Source organism: Sorghum bicolor, chromosome 7 (genome assembly GCF_000003195.3).
Source record: "Sorghum bicolor cultivar BTx623 chromosome 7, Sorghum_bicolor_NCBIv3, whole genome shotgun sequence".
Taxonomy (NCBI): Eukaryota; Viridiplantae; Streptophyta; class Magnoliopsida; order Poales; family Poaceae; genus Sorghum; species Sorghum bicolor.
In genome coordinates, this window is record NC_012876.2 from 618,405 (window position 1) to 629,738 (window position 11,334).

Below are 11,334 nucleotides of genomic sequence, written 5' to 3' on the forward strand. Positions count from 1 at the left end.
GAATTGACGAGACGAATCTTTTGAGCCTAGTTAGTCCATAATTGGATAATATTTGTCAAATACAAACGAAAGTGCTACTATTTCTATTTTGCAAAATTTTTTGGAAGTAAACAAGGCCTTGGTTCCGTCTGTTAAACTTTAGTCCCTATCACATCAAATATTTGGACACATATATGAATATTAAATATAGACTATTTACAAAACTAAAAACATAGCCAGAGAATAATTAGCTAGAGAATAATTTGCGCGATAATTTTTTAAGCTTAATTAGTTTATGATTGGACACTAATTGCTATAGTTACAAATGTCCTACAGTACCTATTAAATTTTAGTCCCTCCAACCAAACACCCCCTTAGCTAGTTTGTTAAGTTGAAGTATTAATATTTAATACCCATCATCAGAATATGCATAGTGCAGTGGGACTACTAGAATGTATGTTTTTTCTTGTAAGTTGTAGTGTGTTGCATATTTATGCACATTTCATTTCTTTAGTACCGGAGAATATGTTCCTATGTGCTACATCACACCAAGCTTGGAACTATGTTTCTTTATTCTAAATTTGAAATGTGCTAGTGTTTCATGTGTTAGATTAATTTGATTAAATTGTAGATAAGCTACATAATTCGTTTAAATAGTTATATTGAAGTGATCTTTTGATTTTTCATTCGTGTAACCTTACGAGATTTACCAATGGTATTGACAACTTTTTCAACCGTTTCTAGGCGAAAGTATTGTCCACTGCTGCACTTGAAGTACATCTTCTCTGTTCAAGGATGTTAGAGTATATGAGTATTAGGCCCATGAGGCCCATGTATCCCTAACTATATGGCCACCCTGATTAGGGTTAGCCCAATAATGAAATCAGAAAGTCTAACATGGTATCAGCTTAGGGTTTTCTTCCTCCCCTGCTCCCTGCCCACCCCAGCCGCCGCCACCTCTGGCTGGCGCGCCGCCGGCGGCCATGGCCGGCCGGCCTGATCCCCCTCCTCCTCCTTTCTACTTCAACCACTTCCCTCCTCTCCTCCCCTCTTCCTGGGCGCAAATCGCGCAGCAGACGCCGCCCAGAGCCGCCGCCCCTGCCTCTACTTCTTCTGGCGCAGCTGCTGGCCTGGCCGCCGGCGCTTCTGGCGCAGCTGCTGGCCTGGCCGCCGGCGCGGCTGCGGCTCTGGCCGCGCGCGCGGAGCCGGCGGACGCCGCCCAAGATGGCGCTCGCGCGGATGCGGACGGCGCCCGCGCGGATGCGGACAGAGCCGCAACCGACGTCCGCCTGCAGGCGACCGCGCCCGGAGCTGGCCTTCAGGCCGCTCTGGCTGGCGACCAGGACGCGCCCGACGCGGCCACCGCGGCTGCCTACGCCCGGGGTGCCGCTGCTGCCATCGCAGCTGGCCTGGGCATGCCTCCGGATGTCTCCTCTCTGCCGCTGCTCACGGCCTCGGGGCCTCTGCCCAGGGGACCGGCCCCTGGTCTGGCAGCAGGGACGCGCGCGGGAGCTCCGTCCGCGGCCCCCTTCCCTGCCCCGCCTCCGCCGCCCGTGATGCACCGTCCGGACTCCTCCCTGCTCGCCGCCCTCGTCACTGCTCGTGTTGCGGCTGCGGAGGGCCGGGCCCGCGTGCGTGAGGCCGCTCTTGCTTGGGAGCGTGAGCGAGACGCGGCCGACGCCTTGGCCCACCAGATCGCCGACGCCGAGCAGTTCCTCGGCCTTCCAGCCTCACCTGACGTCGGGACCTCGTCCTCGGGATCGGCTTCGGTCGTCTGGCACGATCCAGCCGACCCCCACGTGGTGCAGCTCCACTACCAGGCAGGGGGCGTCCAGAACATCCGCCTCCTCGTCCCGGTCGTCCTCGAGCCCGAGTCGCCCTCCTACGCTCGCTGGAGGGACTTGGTCCTCCTCACCCTCCGCCGCTACGCCCTCGACGACCACGTCCTCCTCGACGCCTCGGGGGCGGTCCCGACCCCCTCGTGGCTTCGCCTCGACAGCGTCGTCCTCTCCTGGATTCTGGGGACGATCTCCCTGGATCTCCACGACCTCGTCCGCAACACCCCGAGCGCTCACGGGGCCTGGCTGGCACTCGAGGGCCAGTTCCTGGGCAACGCCGAAGCCCGGGCTCTGCGGCTCGACGCGAGCTTCCGCACCTTCGTCCAGGGCGACCTCTCCGTCAGCGAGTACTGCCGCCAGATGAAGGGTATGGCGGACTCCCTCGGCGACCTCGGCTGGCCCGTGGAGGACCGCATCTTGGTCCTCAACGTTCTCCGCGGGCTCAGTGACCGATACTCCTACCTCCGGACGTGGATCACCAGGCAGCGGCCCTTCCCCACCTTCCTGCAGGTCCGTGACGACCTTGTCATGGAGGAGCTTACTCAGGGCCTACAGCCTGGGTCCACCTCCGCTTCGGGGTCCTCGTCCTCCTCCTCGACTGCTCTCGCTGCCACTCCACCTCGTCCCGCCACCCCACCACAGTCGTCACTTCTGGGTCCTCTTCCCCCCGGGCCGAGCGGGGGTGGGGGGGGCCGTGGGGGCCGCCGTCGTCGTGGTGGGGGACGTGGAGCAGGTCGTGGGGGCAACACGACGACGCTGCCACCTCCACGAGGTGCACCCTGGCCATCCTACAACCACCCATGGTCAGGGCGCATCTCCATGTGGCCGTTCCAGGCTTCCGGTGGCGAGCCTCGCCCGCCGGCGGCCATGCTTGCGGGTGCTCCCCCGGGGTTCCCCTCAGTGACCCCGTGGGCGGCCCCGTTTCCGGCGTCCTCGTGGGCTACTCCACCGACGCCCTTGCCCGGGTCGGCCGGCTGGGACCAGGCGGCCTTGGCGCACTCCTTCAGCACCATGGCCCTGACACCCCCAGTCGGGCCGGAGTGGGTCGCCGACTCTGGGGCTACTTACCACACCACTCCTAAGCCCGGTATACTTTCTTCTGTTCGCCCTCCTTCTCCATCTCTCCCTTCGTCCATTATGGTCGCTAATGGGTCTTGTCTTCCTGTCACCTCTGTGGGTGCTGCCGGCCCCCATGGTTCCTTTCGTCTTCCTGATGTTCTTGTTGCTCCTTCTATGGTTCACAATCTTCTTTCTATTCGTCGTTTTACAGCTGACAATTCTTGTTCTGTGGAGTTTGACTCTTCTGGTCTTACTGTGAAGGATTTGGCTTCCCGGCGTCCTCTGCTCCGATGTGACAGCACGGGGCCCCTTTACACTCTTCGCTTTCCAGCATCTGCCTCGCCTCCTTCGCCAGTTTTGTCAGCTGCCTTCGCCACCACCACCTCCACTACTTGGCACCGGCGTCTCGGCCATCCTGGACGTGATGTTTTAATGCAGCTTAGTCGTAGTTCCGATATTCGATGTACTCGGGCTCACGATGAGCATTTGTGTCATGCGTGCCAACTGGGCCGACATGTTCGTCTTCCTTTTTCTAGTTCTTCTTCTCATGCGGCCCGCATTTTTGACCTTGTACATTGTGACTTATGGACCTCTCCTGTCATCAGTATTTCTGGATACAAGTACTATCTTGTGGTGGTGGATGATTATTCTCATTATTCCTGGACTTTTCCTTTACGTGCAAAGTCTGATGCTTTCCCCGCGCTTGTCCACTTTTTCGCTTGGGTGTCCACTCAGTTCGGCCTCACTATCAAGGCTGTCCAGTGTGACAATGGTCGGGAGTTCGACAACTCCGCCTCCCGTGCCTTCTTTCTCTCTCACGGTGTCCAGTTGCGCATGTCTTGCCCGTATACATCCTCTCAAAACGGCAAGGCTGAGCGCATGATTCGCACCACCAACGACACCGTGCGCACTCTCCTGCTCCAGGCCTCTCTTCCTGCTCACTTCTGGGCCGAGAGCTTGCACACCTCCACTTACCTCCTTAACCGCCTTCCTTCCGCTGCTTGTCCAGCTCCCACACCTCACCACGCTCTCTTTGGTACCCCTCCTCGCTATGATCACCTTCGAGTCTTTGGGTGTGCGTGTTATCCCAACACCACCGCCACCGCTCCTCATAAGCTGGCACCCCGTTCGACTCTCTGTGTCTTCCTTGGGTACTCCCTGGATCACAAGGGGTACCGATGCTACGACCTTACCTCTCGTCGAGTCCTCATATCTCGCCATGTGGTGTTCGACGAGTCGATCTTCCCCTTTTCCACCACTGCCACTCCTGCTTCCACCTCGGAGCATGACCTCTCCTCTGTGTTTCCTACTGACCCGGTGGTCCAGCCACCGTTTCCGGTGTTTCCTGCAGGTACTGCTACGTCGCCTGTCGCCCGTGACACCTCGGGGCCTCTACCCTGCCCGGGTCCCGAGGTGTCACCTTCCGGCCCGGCCCCTGCGCCTGACGCGGGTCCCGGGTCGGCACCTTCGACACCGGCCCCACCGGTACGCTTCGCCCAGCCGGTGCGTGTCTACCAGCGACGTGCTCCCGGCGTGGGGTCGGCACCTTCGACACCGGCCCCACCGGCACGTTACGCCCAGCCGATGCGCGTCTACCAGCGACGTGCCCGGCTGGCGCCGCTGCCTCCGGCGGCGCCGGTGGCCCCCTCTTCGCCGGGGTCACCTGCGCCACCGGTGACGTCTTCCCCGCCGGCGACACCGACCCCGCCGCCACGACACCCAGCTACTCGGGCCGTGACGCCGGTGTACCACCCACCGCTCCTTCACCGACACCCGCGTCATGTTCACCCGATGGTGACGCGACATGCGGCTGGGACCCTGCAGCCCCGGGCTCTTGCGGCGATGCCCGGGGACTCGCAGGTCTCACCGGTACCCTCTTCCGTCCGCGAGGCCTTGCTGGACCCTCACTGGCGCCGCGCGATGGAAGAGGAGTACGCGGCCCTCCTCGCCAACCAGACATGGGATCTGGTGCCACGACCGCCGGGCTCCAACATCGTCACCGGCAAGTGGATCTGGACCCACAAGCGCCGGGCTGACGGCACACTTGAGCGGTACAAGGCTCGCTGGGTTCTCCGGGGCTTCACTCAGCTACCCGGTGTCGACTACGACGAGACCTTCAGCCCGGTGGTGAAGCCGGCCACCGTCCGCACGGTGCTCTCACTGGCTCTCACGCGCGGGTGGCCCGTGCATCAGCTGGACGTCAAGAATGCCTTCCTGCATGGCGTTCTTACTGAGACAGTCTACTGCAGTCAGCCGGCGGGATTTGTTGACTCTTCTTGTCCTGACATGGTGTGTCGGCTCAACAAGTCTCTCTACGGCCTCAAGCAGGCCCCCCCGGGCGTGGAACCATCGGTTTGCTGGTTTTCTGCTGACTTTGGGGTTTGTGGAGGCCAAGTCAGATACCTCTCTGTTCATCTATCACCATGGGGCAGAGACTGCATATCTGCTGCTCTATGTTGATGACATTGTCCTCACAACCTCCACTGAGTCACTCCTTCGGCGGATCATTGCATCACTTCAGCAGGAGTTTGCCATGAAGGATCTGGGTGCTCTACATCACTTTCTCGGGGTCACTGTTGAGCCTCACCCTGCTGGATTACTCCTTCACCAGCGGCAGTACACTCTTGATATCCTGGAGAGAGCTGGGATGACTGACTGCAAGCCCTGCTCCACTCCGGTTGACACACAGGGCAAGATATCGGAGGCTGAGGGTATACCAGTGACAGATCCCACCGCTTATCGGAGTCTTGCCGGGGCACTTCAGTACCTCACCTTCACTCGGCCGGATATCACCTATGCAGTACAGCAGATCTGCCTCCATATGCATGATCCTCGGGAGCCACACCTCGCCGCTCTCAAGCGGATCCTACGGTACCTCCGCGGCACAGTCGACTTCGGTCTTCTCCTTCACCGACGGTCGTCCTCCACCGAGCTCGTCGTCTACACCGACGCCGACTGGGCCGGGTGCCCGGACACCCGCCGCTCCACCTCCGGCTACGCCGTCTTCTTAGGCGGCAACCTGGTGTCTTGGTCGTCCAAGCGACAGCCGGTCGTCTCCCGCTCCAGTGCCGAGGCGGAGTACCGTGCTGTCGCCAACGGCGTGGCTGAGGCTTCCTGGCTCCGTCAGCTCCTCGCCGAGCTCCACAGCCCTCTCTCCCGGAGCGCACTGGTCTACTGCGACAACGTCAGTGCGGTGTACCTCTCCACCAACCCGGTCCAGCACCAGAGGACCAAGCATGTGGAGATCGATCTACACTTCGTCCGGGACCGGGTCGCTGTCGGCGATGTTCGGGTCCTCCACGTCCCGACCACCTCCCAGTTCGCCGACATCTTCACCAAGGGTCTCCCGTCCTCGACATTCACCGAGTTCCGTACCAGCCTCAACATCACCAGTGGCTAGTTGTGTCTGTGGGGGGCTCGTGTGTTGTACCTCTTTTCTTTCGTGTCCAGTCTGCGAACTCCGCTGCGACGGCAGTTCAGACTGCGGGGGGATGTTAGAGTATATGAGTATTAGGCCCATGAGGCTAGGCCCATGAGGCCCATGTATCCCTAACTATATGGCCACCCTGATTAGGGTTAGCCCAATAATGAAATCAGAAAGTCTAACAAAGGACATCTGCACAGTTGATGAGATGTTTGAGTGGTTCAATAACGAAAGCTTCTCAGGTACAACTCCAATAGCTTCTCAGGCGGAAATCAATGTTCACTTGCATCTCTCTATTTTTACTCTCTTGTCATTCAACCATCACTATTCACTTTCTTCTGCTTCATTCCTGGCAGCTTTATACCACTTTGGCTCGTATATGACCTTTCTCTGAAGTCGCTTGGTTTTTATGATCTTTTCTTTTCAAACCAAGTAGTAGAAAATGTTTTTCTTCAGAATGGGTTGCGGTAATCCATCTTGTGTTCTTCTTTGTTCTAGTACGTGCCATGTATCTTGTTTTTTGAATCTACGACAATTGTTGTGATACATTATTATGGGTGAACAAACACAGCATGGCCTGTGACTTGAGTGGTTCTTCCCCTTCTAAAAATAGAAAGCATAGTGCCACAAAACTGAAATCATTTCGCCAGACCAGTGCATCCAGTAGAACAAGTGCTATGTTCCTAGGTAGACTAGATGGTTTTCTAAAATGTTTTTTTCCTAAAGTTTTCTAACCAGTATGTTGCTAGGTAACTTACCCCTAAGTACTGCTACCAGTACAATTGCTAAGCCCTCAGCTGCACAGTACCAAATCAGGAGGACACTAATTTTAATCATGTTTGTTATTCCAGTTCTGAACAACTGCACCGAAGAGTTGCTTTATGAGGCCTCACAGTTGCATACGTGCTCCAGGGGAAAGTATCATAGCAACAGGTAATTAAATTGGAGACCGCTGAATATCCTCGCTAGCTGTGGTGCTCACAAGTTATCACGATCTAACCCGTGCATCCACTTACTTCAATTGCAGTTGTGAAGTTTGTGGAGCATCTGGAGAACAAGAAGTCCTGCAGATTGAACATACCATTTTATGGGCATGCGCTCCAGTTGCCAAATGGTTTTGGAGCCTAATTTTTTGAAGGTTAGGATTGTAGCAATCCTAAGCAACAATGAGGCTGTGTAATTAGGATTTGAGCTTCACCCTGTACGATGAACTTTTGTTTGGTGTTTAGGGTTTACGGTTTAGGCTGCTTGGTAATACACCTCATATTCTAAGCCATGTATCCAAGTTGTGGAATGTGGGACTCGAACATGTAAATGTGATACATTCGCTAGCTGTTGTCATGTTAATACTAAAAGTGTAATTGTAATATCAAAAGGCACTCCTAGCCAGGTGATTTAGTAGATAGTTCTACCATTATGTTACAGTAATTCTTCCAGCCACTTGCTTATACAATACTGCAGTTGGAAAATAATGTTAAGAAGTCAGCTTAGTAGCAAGCATCGACGAAGGCCTTGTTTACTTCCTCCCAAAAACCTAAAATTTCTTAAGATTTTTCGTCACATCGAATCTTTAGATGTATGCATGGAGTATTAAATATAGATGAAAATAAAGACTAATTACACAGTTTGGTCGAAATTGACAAGACGAATCTTTTAAGTCTAGTTAGTCCATGGTTGAACAATAATTACCACAAACAAACGAAAAAGCTACAGTATAACGAAATGTTTTGGTTGAGGAAGTAAACACGGCCGAAGTATTCTCTGCAGAGCTTCTATTAAAAACATATCATGGCACCCTAAGATTTATGTCATTCAGTTGTCATTTGCTTGGTTCCATGGAACATTCTGGGCTAGGCTTAGCAGTTAGCATCTTGTACTCCTCATATTAGGCCTTGTTTACTTCTCAAAAAATTTTGCAAAATTTTTCAGATTCCTCGTCACATCGAATCTTTAGACGTATGCATGAAGTATTAAATATAGACAAAAATAAAAACTAATTACACAGTTTGGTCGGAATTGACGAGACGAATCTTTTGAGCCTAGTTAGTCTATGATTGGACAATATTTGTCAAATACAAACGAAATTGGCACTATTCACGTTTTGCAAAATATTTTGGAACTAAACAAGGCCTTAACTTTGATTTGTGTGGGTGTGTGCGATCTGTGCTATGCTGATATAACTGTTCTTGCTCCTTTGATGAAAATGGAACTTTATTTTTAGTCATCCTTTTTGTGGTCTGGACGAGTTGTTCTTTCATGGAATTCATACTGGCTAATTTCTTAGGTTCTTATTTCAGTTTGGCATGCCTTTCAGTTTCATAGCCAGATAGATGTGATCATGCATCCTCGACTTTTGAGATTGAATATGTGCAAGTTGCTATGTGTATTTAGGCCTTGTTTAGATGCGAAAAGATTTTAGTTTTCGCTACTGTAGCACTTTTGTTTGTTTGTGGCAAATATTGTCCAATTATAGACTAACTAGGATCAAAAGATTCGTCTCGCGATTTACAGGTAAACTGTGCAATTAATTTTTATTTTCGTCTATATTTAATGCTTTATGCACGTGTCGAAAGATTCGATGTGACGAGGAATCTTGAAAACTTTTTGGTTTTTTGGGTAAACTAAACAAGGCCTACATAGCAATTTAAACTTTACAGTGGATATAAGACAAGTTTGCATCTGTAGCTTCCTCTCCTCTTTTCTCCGTACTCGTGTTGTTTTGATTTTGAAAGGAGGAATCGGTGGCGACAGAGACTTCAGCACTTCAACTTTTCCCCTTACCGTGCTGTATGCCGCACTGGATGGACATTTCCCATGCTGCCCTCGTATGCTACTAAATCGCATCGTTTTCCAAAGCTGATTGCCAAAGGAGTACGAATCTTGACGCAGGGACACTTCGACGGCCTGGATATCCCTGCCGCACGCAGATACAAACGGGAAATCCACTCCTGGTGCTCCGGTGGGCACCTACTCGTTCAACACAAGGGAGGCAACATGGAGGTGGCATGGGCAATGTGCCCTGCCATTCCATGGGCAAGCTCACTTCGACGCCGAGCTCGGCGCGTGGGTTGGCCTTGACTTGGTGGATGGCCATGTACGCTCCTGCCAAGTTATCTCCCCCGACTTTGTCAGCACATACGCTCCTAAAACAGACATGTGGGACCTTGGCATAGACCCAAACATATATCTGGCCGGATCACCAGACCACCAAGGAGAAGCTGTTTGACGGGTGCATAATAGAAGCCTCCCTCACGTATATGGGCACAGGCAGATTCTGCCTCGTCCAATGCGTGCCATCCAAAGTGACCAATGGGCTAATTTTCCGAGACAAGGACGGCTGTGTCACTACTGCATACGGAGGCTTTGCCGAGAGCCACAGACTCTCGGCAAAGGCAATCCTGCTCTCGGCAAAGCCTTTGCCGAGAGGGACTCTCGGCAAAGCCCTATCGGCACATCTCTTATCGGCAAAATGGTCTTTGCCGAGAGTCATTCATCGGGCTCTCGGCAAAGAGTTTGCCGAGAGGCAAACCGAGCTCTCGGCAAAGAAAAGTAGCCGTTACGGCTGTTGGCGGTTGACGGCAACTTTGCCGAGAGCTACCTGACCAAGCTCTCGGCAAAGAAATTTAATTTTTTTTCCTGGGAAAGGTCTTTGCCGAGAGCTGGCAGGAGTGCTCTCGGCAAAGTATTTAATTTTTTTTTTGAAACCTCTTTGCCGAGAGCCTCCAGAGGGCTCTCGGCAAAGCTGGTTATTTTGGCCATGCAGGTGGGCTTCTTTGCCGAGAGCCCTGGAGCCGGCTCTCGGCAAATCGACCATTTTTCAGCTTTGCCGAGAGTCCCTCTCGGCAAATCGACCACTTTTTCAGCTTTGCCGAGAGATGCTCTCGGCAAATGGACCAAAATATTTTTTTTTTCTATTTTTTCATCCAATTTCTACTGAGAAGATCATATGACACATATATTTCCAGAAAATAATATATTTCACATCCAGGAGCCTATAGCTCACATAATCGACATCGATGACAATATATACCACATAAATGATTATTTCCATCACTTTGTCCATCGTAACAAGTTCAAATACTCCAAACTAAAGTCACATACATCCAAACTAACTCCAACATGTTCAATAACCACATTCCACAAAGTTCACATGTTTAAACAAAATAAATCCATCACCACATAGTCCACATACTCCAAACTAACTGCATCTCAAGCTAAGTCGACCTGACTCACTGTGAAGGCCCCCAATTGATACGAGGGACACCTTGGCCGCGTACCGCAGGAGAGCCATCATCTGGAGGTGTCGGCGAGATGAGATGGCAGGTGTTGGAGAAATGCCAGGTGCCGCGTTTGAACCCGCTGACGGAGGCTGCACAAAGGACAACATAGTTTATTAGACAAGATGACGGCAATAACTAGTTTAGGACTTACTTGTGTCATTGAGTTTCCTCACAGGAGTATTAATAGGAGTAGTAAATACATGAGAGGGTGGCCGTGGAGCCAGTAACGTAGCTGGAAGGGCTACACCCGTTTGGGCCCCAACCGACTGTAGGAACGCTATCATATCTGCCATCTGTTGCTGATGGGCAAGCTGGTCGGCCTCTCGCTGGCGCTCTTGAGCCTCCAACCGCTCAGCCATCCTTTGCTGCTCGGCCCTTGATGCTTCGAGCTCAGCCTACAACATTGGAAATCAAATGTTAGAGTAATGCAAAGGTAACAAAAGCAACGCGAAGTAGAACTATTGAAAAATGATGAACAACCTGGAGTGCGTCGACCCAGTGCTGTGCCGGCTCCGGCCGTGGGCGTACGGGTGGGCGGATGCTCACGCTCGTGGTCGATGCTCGGATCTGGGAGAGGGTGGGAGTAGTCGACCTGTCGATGACGCTGTTGCCAATCCAGTAGCGCCCATGCTTCTTGCCGCCTCCTATCCTCATGACAAGGTCTCCATCAATGTCATCGGTGGATGGATCGTAGTCCGGGCCATGGACCTGCCTTGCCGCCTGCGCGTAGGCGGTGACCTTGTCGTAGACGCCC